General features: G+C 34.8%; 3 long non-coding RNA genes across 3 annotated transcripts; 2 read left to right on the forward strand and 1 right to left on the reverse strand.

Moving 5' to 3' along the window:
- Positions 1–2,139: 2,139 nt before the first annotated feature.
- LOC147556862 (uncharacterized) lies at positions 2,140–3,185 on the forward strand. Its single transcript, XR_015234983.1, has 2 exons — positions 2,140–2,293; positions 2,833–3,185. It is a non-coding gene; the product is annotated as an uncharacterized LOC147556862 (long non-coding RNA).
- A 1,692-nt stretch (positions 3,186–4,877) lies between these two features.
- LOC147556863 (uncharacterized) lies at positions 4,878–5,897 on the forward strand. The gene is made up of 2 exons (XR_015234996.1): positions 4,878–5,031; positions 5,570–5,897. It is a non-coding gene; the product is annotated as an uncharacterized LOC147556863 (long non-coding RNA).
- Positions 5,898–10,420: 4,523 nt separating this feature from the next.
- LOC147556864 (uncharacterized) lies at positions 10,421–11,757 on the reverse strand. The gene is made up of 2 exons (XR_015233628.1): positions 11,668–11,757; positions 10,421–10,914 (listed from the first exon to the last, which is right to left on the reverse strand). It is a non-coding gene; the product is annotated as an uncharacterized LOC147556864 (long non-coding RNA).
- Between the last annotated feature and the right edge of the window lie 2,669 nt (positions 11,758–14,426).

Below are 14,426 nucleotides of genomic sequence, written 5' to 3' on the forward strand. Positions count from 1 at the left end.
TTGAGACTTTAGATGCCTAGTTTGTCATGTAAAAGTTGGGTTTATAGATATCCAGAGAATGTATTCCTCATGTATATTTCGGATTTCGAGTACAGGATTTCAGAGATGAGCACAAAACAAGGGACATCTTCGATGATCTATAACTGGAGAGCAGGCCTTCCATCAATTTTCCACAAAAAGCAAGAGCCATCTCTAATCTGTGGTGGAAGGGTTGGCCTAACATCTCTCCTATACCAACAAACCAAATAGTCCGAGATCCAACAAGCAAGGGCATTTCTCAGAACTGTTCTCATTTTGATTTCTGGTTTTCAATTTTAGTTCAATTCAAGACTAGTTTAAGATATACATTAAATCAAAATTTGTTTGTATTACTGAAGGAAAATAACTCGTTCGAAATCTTAAACCTGAAATAAAGTTACCACATCTAAGAATATGCAAGTACCCCGAAGTTCCTGGTTCTTTTATAAACCTTGTGCACTGTTTTTAACAGATGCCTAATATGTTTGTCAAAGTTGGCGTTGTATGGACGATTAAAGACAAGTTAAATGGACTTTTTAAACCAGTCAATTAATGGTTGGTGTTTCGGGAAAATAAAGAAATTAACTCTGTTCCAAATCTTAAACCTGAAATAAAGTTACTGCCATCTCAGAATATGTAATTACCCGGAAGTTCGTGGTCCTTTCATAAACCGCGTGAACTGTTTATAACAGATGCCTATATGTTTGTCAAAGTTGGCGTTGTATGGACGATTAAAGACAAGTTAAATGGATTTTTTAACTCAGTCAATTAATGGTCGGTGTTTCGGGAAAATAAAGAAATTTTTCGGGGTGCAAAGTTTTGGGTGGAAACAAAAAAATTGTATAACTTATTATTTCCAGACGTGGAAACTTATTATTTGACTAACGTAAAATACGTAACTCCTAAGTTAGGGCTTATTAGGGTTGTCCCCGAAATCATTCTTCATTTCTCCCACTATTCTGCAGAAGCGAAATTTCTTTAGCAGGTAACAGTTTCCACGTTCTTTAATCTATCTCCTCATCAGCAATATGAGAACAAAAGTTAGGGTTTTTGAAAGGAAATTACCATGTTTTGTAGACTCTGATTGAACTTTGAAATATCTTGGATCTATTTCTTGGCGTAATTTTGCTTTTATTAGGTCAAAACATGAACTCAGAGATTAGTTGATTTTAATGGTTAGAACTAGGGTTTTAGCTTGAATGAGGTTGCGTTCTTCACTGTTTAATCCTATTTTAGGGCTTACCTTTGAACTAATGGGGAAAAACTTGGCATTCTTTTTGTATTAAGATTCAAATTTTCAACTTATAATACTGTAGCAATCTTAGAATCAATATAGCTTTTAGTAATGATTTTAATGAGTGGATCTTGAATGGGTGTAGAACTTCTTTTATGTTCATCAAGTAGTTTAATGGAGCTTGAGAGACTAAAATCTTTGAATGTAAATTTGGGAGAGGTATGCAATTTATTCACTAGTGATTTCTCAGATAAGTATAATATTTATATCAGTAAACTTTGGGATTCAGACAGTTGTTTTAGCTATATATATTATGAAAATGGCTATGCTAGAATCCTTATTTCTTGTATGATATGTGAACGATGAGGTATACCATGCTTTATATTAGTGAAAAATTTGAAAATGGGTATCTATTCGCTACCCTCGATAATACAATAGCTTAGTAAAGAATCGGCTTTCTTCTTCCGCTTTAAGAATAACAAGATACAAACCCTGCTCTTTGCAGTGGAAACACACGCATGTTAGCATCCACACAAAGTGGGTTTCATTATCAAGAAAAGTTTTGAATCATAAATATAGCAGATATTGTAAAAGAAACTAACTTTTATCTTTCTGAGAAGATGATCTTCGATTAAAATCCTTGCCTTGGAATGAATCGTTCCGCAGTAGGACTGTAGGAGATGGTTTCAAGGTTAGCAGGGTTTCGGTTAAACTGACGATAGACATGTATAAAGTATATTTTGCACTTAATGCGTTCGATTATAATGTGATGAAAATCTGTCGAAATCTATGAAAGTAATGTGTTTATCTACTCGGATATATGAAGTGCTTCTTCACTGCTTGTGTCTCTGACTGAACTGATGATTTTTCTAATTTATTTTGAATAGAGATGAAGGTTAGATCATCTGTGAAGAAGATGTGTGAGTTTTGTCGGACGGTTAAGCGCCGAGGAAAAGTTTTTGTATTATGCACTGCAAATCCCAAGCATAAGCAACGACAAGGCATGTCGACTATCACATCTGATGCCCCATTACCTCCTTTGTATGTATTACTACTTTACCTGATTCTGCCCTTCTTTCCATCGACTGTGAATTATTTTTTGGTTCCTTGCTTAAAATGGTATTGAAACGATATTCTAGAAAAGGCCTTACAATTCAAAATCTTCCATATGTTATAGTTATTTCTTGTCTCTGTTTAGCATTTTAGATTTTACTTCTTGTTTTTCCCTCAGTGGCCGTTATAACTGTTAGTACATTCGTTTTTTCTGCTTTGACAGTCGAACGAACCGTGATGTCCTGATAGTAAAAAGTAAAGATTGATTGTTATCTGACTGTGTTACATGGCATTTTTTTACTACAAATTACGTGACTGATTTCTACAGTACTTCAATTTGATAAAAAAGAAACACTATGATACTCATTTTTTTCCCGTTAAGAAACATTTACTTGTTATTTGAACATTATTCCAACCTCTACTTGAAGAGTTGAGACTTTAGATGCCTAGTTTGTCATGTAAAAGTTGGGTTTTATAGATATCCAGAGAATGTATTCCTCATGTATATTTCGGAATTTCGAGTACAGGATTTCAGAGATGAGCACAAAACAAGGGACATCTTCAATGATCTATGACTGGAGAGCAGGCCTTCCATCAATTTTCCACAAAAAGCAAGAGCCATCTCTAATCTGTGGTGGAAGGGTTGGCCTAGCATCTCTCCTATACAAACAAACTAAATAGTCCGAGATCCAACAAGCAAGGGCATTTCTCAGAACTGTTCTCATTTTGATTTCTGGTTTTCAATTTTAGTTCAATTCAAGACTAGTTTAAGATATACATTAAATCAAAATTTGTTTGTATTACTGAAGGAAAATAACTCGTTCGAAATCTTAAACCTGAAATAAAGTTACCACATCTAAGAATATGCAAGTACCCCGAAGTTCTTGGTTCTTTTATAAACCTTGTGCACTATTTTTAACAGATGCCTGATATGTTTGTCAAAGTTGGCGTTGTATGGACGATTAAAGACAAGTTAAATTAACTTTTTAAACCAGTCAATTAATGGTTGGTGTTTCGGGAAAATAAAGAAATTAACTCTGTTCCAAATCTTAAACCTGAAATAAAGTTACTGCCATCTCAGAATATGTAAGTACCCGGAAGTTCGTGGTCCTTTCATAAACCGCGAGAACAATTTATAACAGATGCCTATATGTTTGTCAAAGTTGGCGTTGTATGGACGATTAAAGACAAGTTAAATGGATTTTTTAACTCAGTCAATTAATGGTCGGTGTTTCGGGAAAATAAAGAAATTTTTCGGGGTGCAAAGTTTTGGGTGGAAACAAAAAAATTGTGTAACTTATTATTTCCAGACGTGGAAACTTATTATTTGACTAACGTAAAATACGTAACTCCTACGTTAGGGCTTATCAGGGTTGTCCCCGAAATCATTCTTCATTTCTCCCACTATTCTGCAGAAGCGAAATTTCTTTAGCAGGTAACAGTTTCCACGTTCTTTAATCTATCTCCTCATCAGCAATATGAGAACAAAAGTTAGGGTTTTAGAAAGGAAATTACCATGTTTTGTAGACTCTGATTGAACTTTGAAATATCTTGGATCTATTTCTTGGTGTGATTTTGCTTTTATTAGGTCAAAACATGAACTCTGAGATTAGTTGATTTTAATGGTTAGAACTAGGGTTTTAGCTTGAATGAGGTTGCGTTCTTCACTGTTTAATCCTATTTTAGGGCTTACCTTTGAACTAATGGGGAAAAACTTGGCATTCTTTTTGTATTAAGATTCAAATTTTCAACTTATAATACTGTAGCAATCATAGAATCAATATAGCTTTTAGTAATTATTTTAATGAGTGGATCTTGAATGGGTAGTAGAACTTCTTTTATGTTCATCAAGTAGTTTAATGGAGCTTGAGAGACTAAAATCTTTGAATGTAAATTTGGGAGAGGTATGCAATTTATTCACTAGTGATTTCTCGGATAAGTATAATATTTATATCAGTAAACTTTGGGATTCAGACAGTTGTTTTAGCTATATATATTATGAAAATGTCTATGCTAGAATCCTTATTTCTTGTATGATATGTGAACGATGAGGTATACCATGCTTTATATTAGTGAAAAATTTGAAAATGGGTATCTATTCGCTATCCTCGATAATACAATAGCTTAGTAAAGAATCGGCTTTCTTCTTCCGTTTTAAGAATAACAAGATACAAACCCTGCTCTTTGCAGTGGAAACACACGCATGTTAGCATCCACACAAAGTGGGTTTCATTATCAAGAAAAGTTTTGAATCATAAATATAGCAGATATTGTAAAAGAAACTAACTTTTATCTTTCTTAGAAGATGATCTTCGATTCAAATCCTTGCCTTGGAATGAATCGTTTCGCAGTAGGACTGTAGGAGATGGTTTCAAGGTTAGCAGGGTTTTGGTTAAACTGACGATAGACATGTATAAAGTATATTTTGCACTTAATGCGTTCGATTATAATGTGATGAAAATCTGTCGAAATCTATGAAAGTAATGTGTTTATCTACTCGGATATATGAAGTGCTTCTTCACTGCTTGTGTCCCTGACTGAACTGATGATTTTTCTAATTTATTTTGAATAGAGATTAAGGTTAGATCATCTGTGAAGAAGATGTGTGAGTTTTGTCGGACGGTTAAGCGCCGAGGAAAAGTTTTTGTATTATGCACTGCAAATCCCAAGCATAAGCAACGACAAGGCATGTCGACTATCACATCTGATGCCCCATTACCTCCTTTGTATGTATTACTACTTTACCTGATTCTGCCCTCCTTTCCATCGACTGTGAATTATTTTTTGGTTCCTTGCTTAAAATGGTATTGAAACGATATTCTAGAAAATGCCTTACAATTCAAAATCTTCCATATGTTATAGTTATTTCTTGTCACTGTTTAGCATTTTAGATTTTACTTCTTGTTTTTCCCTCAGTGGCCGTTATAACTGTTAGTACATTCGTTTTTTCTGCTTTGACAGTCGAACGAACCGTGATGTCCTGATAGTAAAAAGTAAAGATTGATTGTTATCTGACTGTGTTACATAGCATTTTTTTACTACAAATTACGTGACTGTTTTCTACAGTACTTCAATTTGATAAAAAAGAAACACTATGATACTCATTTTTTTCCCGTTAAGGGACATTTACTTGTTATTTGAACATTATTTCAACCTCTACTTGAAGAGTTGAGACCTTAGATGCCTAGTTTGTCATGTAAAAGTTGGATTTTATAGATATCCAGAGAATGTATTCCTCATGTATATTTCGGATTTCGAGTACAGGATTTCAGAGATGAGCACAAAACAAGGGACATCTTCGATGATCTATAACTGGAGAGCAGGCCTTCCATCAATTTTCCACAAAAAGCAAGAGCCATCTCTAATCTGTGGTGGAAGGGTTGGCCTAGCATCTCTCCTATACAAACAAACTAAATAGTCCGAGATCCAACAAGCAAGGGCATTTCTCAGAACTGTTCTCATTTTGATTTCTGGTTTTCAATTTTAGTTCAATTCAAGACTAGTTTAAGATATACATTAAATCAAAATTTGTTTGTGTTACTGAAGGAAAATAACTCGTTCGAAATCTTAAACCTGAAATAAAGTTACCACATCTAAGAATATGCAAGTACCCCGAAGTTCCTGGTTCTTTTATAAACCTTGTGCACTGTTTTTAGCAGATGCCTGATATGTTTGTCAAAGTTGGCGTTGTATGGACGATTAAAGACAAGTTAAATGGATTTTTTAAACCTGTCAATTAATGGTTGGTGTTTCGGGAATATAAAGAAATTAACTCTGTTCCAAATCTTAAACCTGAAATAAAGTTACTGCCATCTCAGAATATGTAAGTACCCGGAAGTTCGTGGTCCTTTCATAAACTGCGTGAACTGTTTATAACAGATGCCCATATGTTTGTCAAAGTTGGCGTTGTATGGACGATTAAAGACAAGTTAAATGGATTTTTTAACTCAGTCAATTAATGGTCGGTGTTTCGGGAAAATAAAGAAATTTTTCGGGGTGCAAAGTTTTGGGTGGAAACAAAAAAATTGTGTAACTTATTATTTCCAGACGAGATCTGATTTGAAACCAGACGACTCTGGTTTAAGCCCGCGAAGGGGATCCCCCCCCCCCCCCCCTTGTCGAAGATAGTGAGAGTAAAGAGAGAGAAGAGAGGAGAGAGATAGCAAAGACAGTGAAGAGAGAGAAATAAGTTTTCCGCCAGTTGACAAGATAAAACAGAGGTTGCTTTTGGAGAAATTTTTTAGTTTCTGCCCTTTTATATTTTTGTTCTTTGGAAATTTTTCGTATTTCTCCAAACATTGACCAATTTAAATTAACTAAATATATTTTTTTTTGTTATTTATTTTCTTTTAAGAACTTCAGAATTAACAAAGGAAGTTGTAATAGAACCTCCAGAGTCCAGACCAAAAACTCTATCAACAGTTCGGTTTGAAAGATGTACTAAACTACTGATCAAAGCTCCGGAAAAGGAAACCTCTCAACTTTTTGGTCTCTAAACTTTTCTTATTTTGGGTGGATTTAATGGACGGGCACCTTAAATTACGAGCTAAGGTAAAAATCAGATAAGACACATTTGAAATTGCATAAACTTATCCAATCTATATATATATATACAGCGAGAAGTTTGTGAAGGGTCTCCGTAGGTGTTCTGCCTTTTCTCTTCGCATTTCACTAAACTTATGGACTCTAGTCAATCCACCTTGACTGAAAATGTTGTACTTTGGCAGACTGTTTGATGTGAAAGCCAAAGTCAGGCCTCGGAATGTCAAGGGCAAGTGGTCTTGGGTTTGTTCTAGTCCGAGGTCTTCTTTGGCTCTCGGAGCTTACCTATGGTCTTGGACTCGTTCGAGCCCGAGACTGCTCAAACTTTTCAGATTCGAAGAAACTAATTACTATTTGCAAAACACTCTAAAATCACTTGAATCGAGTTAAAATCGGTGATAAACATTTTGCAATGATTTAATCATTTCAAAAACATTTCAAACACTGGATCAAAATATAAAATCATAAAAAAGTAAAAATTTGAATCAATTTTTAATAAGAAATGGATATCTTTTGAAACATATCTTTAGTCTCTTTGTTCAATGACTGAAATATATAGAATATCTATCAAAATAACATCTAACTGTTTTGATAAAGATTTTGAAAAAAAATCGAAATGAAATCGAGAGAAGAAGAAAAACTCAAAGACTGCTGGGACGCCAATGAAAAGAAAGAAAGAAAGTACGGGGCACCTATAGACACACTTGCTTGTATATACAAATAGGGCGGCGCTTTGGGGAAATAAAAAAAAAATCGGAGTGCAAAGATTTTGTCAAAATTTGGTCAATTTTCTTTGACTAATTTTTCTTTTTAGTTGTGGGAGGGGAACAACTTTGAGTGAATTTTTTCGTTCTCCACAGTTCCACCACCATTTTTTTATCAACTCCAGTAATAGTCACCGACAAATGACTATTTCCAACCACCTTCAATTTTTTTTGAGAACTATTCTTCTCTTCCGTCCACCACCACCATTATTTTTCTCTCTTCCTGCCTCTCTCTCGCCATTTTCAGGCAAAGAAAATAACGTCGGAAACGGCATTGGTTTGGAGATCGCCCAGACCAGTCAGTAGTTTGGGAGATCCGCAAACCAGTTGCCGATCTGGTTTGGGGGAACCTCCCTTTCGCCAGATTAGGTAAAGAGATAAGACTAGAGAGAGAGACGTGGAGAATGATAAATAGAGACACAAGGATACACTATGGTGGTGGTGGACATAGAGACGAAAAAAAATAGGAAAAATAGTGGCGGTGGTGGACGAATTTTGTGGTGGTGGCCCGATTTGGGGGTGGGAGTGGTAGGAGTCTAGGAGATGAGGAAGAAAAGAATCATTTTATTTTATTTTTGAAATTTTACACAGTGGAAAATTAGTCAAAATTCAAACAAAAAAATTTCTTCTTCCCAAATAGTGGGCATGTAGGAGTAGATAATGGATTTGTACATTCAAGATCTTCTTCATTGCTCCACCTACATATGAATAAGAAAGAATCAAGTAGAAATAGAATCCAAACAAGAAGTTTAACACAATAAAAAGCTGCATTGTATATAAACACACAGGCAGTCAAAAGGATCATGAACTGAGCAACATAAATCAGACGGTCGGTCAAATGTGACACTGTTTCTTTCCATCAGACTGGGTGGGTCCTTTCCCTTCTCTCTTACTTTATCAAAGATTAGATTTGATATGACTTTACCCTGAGTTATTATTGTACGAACCCTAAAAATAGGAGAATTTTGCTCAAATGTCCCGTTTTGGGGTGTAAAAAGCATTTTTGTCCCACTTCAAGAAGTTTTTGCAAAAATGTCCCTTTTCTAGGTTTTCAGCTTTTTCTTTCCCAACTTACCCTCCTATATATAACATAACTAGAAATTCTAGATATCTGAATTTTTTCTTTAATCAGAGAACAAAACCGAGTTCTTCATATCTCTCTTATTTTCTCTCAACCAAAGTTCGAAATCACAACTTGAATCAACTATTACTCCAAATTTCTATCTCAATCTAGTCTTGGTTCTCAAATATCTCGGTTGATTTCTCTTTCAACTCCTCATTAAGCTAAAGTGGATCCTAAGAAACCTTTGAAGCTCTCACTCTCTCTCAAAGTCAAAATTTTCCAAATCATCAAATCAATCGACCTTATGAAGTAAATTTGTCTCTCTTCTTCATCAATCGAAGGTTGAAGTCCCTCCAAAATCATAATCTTAATAAATAAAACATTTAGCAAAAATCCAGATGAAATGTATGGCCATAAAGTGTTTGATGAAATGACTGAGAGATGTTATTATGTTATAATGTAATAGAAACACAAGTATGCAAATGTGAGTCTCTTACTTTGCCAATTAAGTGTTTGATGAAATGACTAAGAGAAGTTATTATGTTATAATGTAGTAGGAACACAAATATGTAAAATGTGGGTTCTTAAATTGCCAATTAAGTGTTTGATGAAATGACTAAGAGAGATTATTATGTCATCATGTAATGGAAACACAAGTATGCAAAGTGTGGGTCTCTCCAATCAAGCGTTTGATGAAATTCCAAGGAGAGACCATAATGTCATACGAGTTGATTTTATGTTGTTGTCCATTCAATTATTCAATCATATATAGTTGAATGTTTTGTACTCTTATTGCTTTCCGTTAAATTTGAACATTAATTTTGTAAAATGCAAAGAGAAGAACACGTTCTTGGTGTTTCCATGTAACAACTATCTATATCATAGTTTCAATACAAATTGGTGGTTTCATGTCGAAGTCCCATGAAGGGAATCAATACGAATCAACCGATTTGAACTCTAGTAGCTTAGGAAGTTGCTGGAGTTCTAATCGGTGGTTTCATGTTGAACGTGCTTGAAGAGAATCGACATGAAACTATCGATTTGATTAAATAATATATTGGCAAACTTTTTTCAAATGAAAAACTTGTGATGCTTGTGTAAATTAAGGTTGATTCATGATCAATGAAATAAAAAGAAGGTCATATTTTAGCGAGACAGTAAACAAATAACAAGCACTAGAATGGTTTGTATCGGTGGCTCCATGTTGAGCTCTTTCAGACCAAATAATCGGTGGCTTCATGTCGATCCTCGTCAAATGAATTCGACATGTAGCCACAGATATCCACTCCAGTAGCTTGCCTAGGCTACTGGAATTCAAATCGGTTTCTTGATGTTGAAATTTCTAAAAGGAAATCGGCACGAAGCCACCGATTTAAAACAACTACCTAAATCATGGTTTAAAATAAAATCGGTAGCTCCATGTCGAACTAACCCAAAGACAATCGGTGGTTCCATGTCGAACTCAACTCTAGTAGCTTCGCTAAGCCTTTGGAGTTCAAACCGGTGACTTCATGCCGTATCCATTTTAGCGGATTCGACATGAGCCAACCGATTTGAACTCCAGTAGCTTTGCTAAGCTTTTGGAGTTCAAATCAGTGGCTTGGTGTCGATCCCATTTAGGAGAATTCGACATGAACCCACCGAAATTGCTCCAACCTTTATGAATTACAATGGCTGAAAAAGTTGACCACACATTCATGGGAAAGGGTTCAAGCTGAGATATATAAAGATGAGCACTCATATTCATTGTCCATAAAGATGAATTCTTGTATAAATAATTGAAAATAAAAATACAATCAATTAAAGTAACAACAATATTCTCATATTTTTTAGAAGTTGTGTCAACACCGCCAACCACAGACCACCACAACAGTACCACGAAACATGAAAAAGAAACCTTCCGCCATTCCGGCATGCTCCAAAGAAGCCATGGTTCGGTCGGCAACAACGCTTGCAGTCCCAAGTTCTTCAGACTTTGAATTCAAGCTTTCGTTCATAGTCTCGTCGGAATCTTCTTGGCATTTGATGGATTCAAATATGATAGCTTTAACTTCTTCGAAACGTGGTCCAGAGAGAGAACCCTCTGCAAGAAGCCTCCAAGCATTTTCTTCAGATGCCTCCTCGTAGTCCTTTCGCCTCTTTAACACCATATGGCCACTGATCTCCCAAACTGCCAGGTTAACTTGAGTATCTAGAAGTTCGGCACTCACTTCCCCAAGAGCTTGTTTCTCGGCGTAACACTGTTTTTCGCATAACGAAATTATAAGAATCACAATTGATGTTACAATATAGCCATCTCTTTCTACATATCGACAAAAAAAACTCAATCTAGATAAAGCCTAACTTTAACAGATGATAATGTCTAATTCTAACACAAGGTTCTTGTTGTTACAATATAGTCATCTCTTTGGCTATACCACATTTAGAGCTAAAAATCCTTTGGCTTTTGTTTTCATCACACATGTAAATGAAAATTAGGTTCATTACACCAAACATGAAAGCCTCAAATTGATGATTCATGTTCACACTGTTTTAGAACTATGAAAACTTCAGAATGAAGATTAGAGGATGAGAAGTTCTAACACTTTATAAATACCATCTTCATATTATTAAGATGTAATTGGTGTTGATGCTAAATTATGAAAGGCAAACAACAACAACCCAATTTCATACCTGGCCAGCAACAACGCAAAGTAGGGTCTGATCACTGAAGTATAGTTCAACAACAACATATATCGATAACGTAGTTTAATTTCTCATAAACGAATTTCATTTCTAACCCATTCATATAATTATGTACCAAATTTAGATATAGCTTCCTAGATTGGTTCAACTCCACAAGACCCATGTTTTTTTTCTTTCAGTTTCTCCATCAAACACATTGTATGCAACTACTTCACTAATACTTGAGACTACTCAAAAGGGATAAAGATAAAACTCACTAAAATCCTAATTGATTAAAGAAAAAGAAGCATTCAGGTGAAATAACTTACCAAGATGCACCATAGTTGATAACTGCCTGCAATCAATTAGAAATATCCATATGTCTAATTCATCAATGGAATTGAACCCAACATTAGGGTACCCAAAAATATGAAGATCAGAAGATCAGAAGATATGTCTAATTCATCAATGATAAAAGAAGAGACCAAGATATATGAAGATCAGAAGATATGTTCATATATTCAAGATATTTCTTATATTGTATTCTTTCCTAAGTTTAGTTAGGAAACTTAGGAAACTAGATAACCCGAATCACTCTATAAATATGAGTTAGGTTATAGAGTTAAAATTATCGAGTTATTGAGTTATGTAACCGATCAACCCCACATACATTTGTATGTGGTGATTATTAATAAAGAATTATTTCTCCGTGGATGTAGGTCTTGAGTAATCGACCGAACCACGTTAAATTATCGTGTCTTTACTTTAAATTCATATCTCCGATTATTTATATAATCGTGAATTTAACATGGTATCATGAGCAGGATTTTTGTTCGTGTTTTATGCTTCCGCAAAATTTCCAACTTTTTTTTTCGTTGTGACATCATAATCGATCAATTATTTTGACGATTTTTTTTATAACCAAGTTATTCTTGTGATTATCATATTCCAATGATTTTTTTAGATCGTTGTGATTAAGTAATCGATAAATCACTTTGTCGATATTTTTTGCTTTCGTTGTTTCCTTCAACATTGTATTAGAGAAGATTTTATTTTCTGGGATTTTTATTTCTACTCAACAAAGATGCACCAAAGATTTCCTCTTCACCAAAGGTAACTTCTCCATTTTTTTCCTTCGATTTTTTTTTTTTTTTTTTTTTAAGGAAAAAAGACCTTCCTGGAACCGAAAACGACCAGATCTGGTCCTTTCCCGTTCCAGTCGACCACCCTATCCCGGCTTTTGTCAAAACCGGAACCAAGTAAACCGAAGTCAATGGACCTCGTGACCAGAGTCAACCTCTTTTGACTCCAAATAACCCTTACAGACTTTGCATACCTGGTGCCTATAGAAATTAATTCAGGCCCATTAGCACTAGTTGTTCAAACCCACCCAAATTAAAATGGACAAACCCTACCTAATAAAGATTATTTTCCTTTGTCTTCACGGGAGATTCTCTCCTCTATTGCCCTTTTAGGGTTTGCTCATGGTGGAAGAAAGGAATTAATCAACTGCCCCTTCATAAGTAAGGCTAATAGGTGCTCGGTGGATTTCTCACCGGCGTCCGACCTTGCAACAGACCGCCTTTGTCCATCAAAACCAAAGGCTCCTTGCTTCTTTTAGCTTCTCCAATAGCTCTTTCTCTCTCTAGATTATTCACGATCTGAGACCACCGTCTACAAATCAGGACGACTTTACGGCTTTAATAGCCCTTCATGACCATCGTTTTGGCTTATTCTTCGACTTCTCGTCCATACACGACTGCCTACACTTCGTCTGGATCTAGTTTAGTCGAATTTTATCTCTCTACAAATCGACTTCACCGATCGATTCTTTGTCCATTTGATTGAATGGACTCTTCCAATCATAGATTAGGAGTCTCATACACATCACAGATGATTTGTCTTGTTTAATTTTCAATTAACTTCTGATTTGGGAAATCCTAATTTTGAGAAATTTCTCAATTTTGGAAAACCCTAATTCAGAAGTTTCTAAGTTTCCCCCAAATTAATTATTTGCGACAATTTCTCTTTCCATTGTTTCGTGACAGTCCATTGCCACAGTTCATCTGTTGGAAGTTTCTTTTGTGACAGATATCTACTGTCACCTATATCCAACGGTTCTGGTTGTGACACACTTTTTCTGTCATCTTTCTCTTCTATTTGTGACACTTAATAGATTTGATATATGTGACAGAATTTTATGCCACAGTTTAACTGTCGGAAATTTATTTTGTGACAGACTTCTAATGTCACCTATAACCAACTTTTTCTAGTTGTGACAATTTTTCTGTCACTTTCTCTTCTATTTGTGACACTAAAAATAGATTAATTTCATCTAATTTTCTTTCCGGATATACCCGTGATATTTTCAAAGTCATACTTTCTTTATGACGACTTTATTTCTCTACCAAAATTTTGGACTTTCTCTTCAACGGAGAAAGAATTCCTATTTTGGATTTTAATTCCGGAATTCAACCCGCGAAATTTTCATAATCATATATTTTTCATGATTATTTTCTTTCTTCCAATTATATTTTGGACTTTTTCTTACCACAAATAGAATATATCTATTTTGACCTATATTTCTGGATTCTCTCGTGACATTTTCCAACTCATACTTAATCTATGATGACTTGTCTTTCCTACCAAATAACATTTTGGATATTTCTCCAATAAATAGAATATCTTTTCAATGAATAGAATATCTTTATTTTTTCGGAATTATATCGATCTTGCATATTTTTGGCAATGAATTTAATGTCGACCATCTTTTTGGTTGTTTCTTCTCCAATATTTTTTGGCAATTACGACAATAATTTCTTGTCGATTTTAAACAAAACAACATTATTTTGTTGTCACTCCTAAAGTTCATACTTGACGTTTTTATACGACAAGATATTGATCATCACAACCTTTTAAGTTGTTGACATTTTCTTCATACAATGACCAACTTTACATACATGAGAAAAATACATGTAGTTTCGTTGTCATTGATTTTCGCTCAATTTTTTGACCGCAACTTCCAACCTTTTGGTTGTGACTTAATCATCGTTCAATCATCTTCCAACGCATCCACAATCCAAGAGTT

The sequence above is a fragment of the Eschscholzia californica genome, unplaced genomic scaffold, assembly GCF_041429995.1.
Source record: "Eschscholzia californica isolate CP2 unplaced genomic scaffold, dmEscCali1.0.p SCAF_2, whole genome shotgun sequence".
In the NCBI taxonomy this organism is placed as follows: Eukaryota; Viridiplantae; Streptophyta; class Magnoliopsida; order Ranunculales; family Papaveraceae; genus Eschscholzia; species Eschscholzia californica.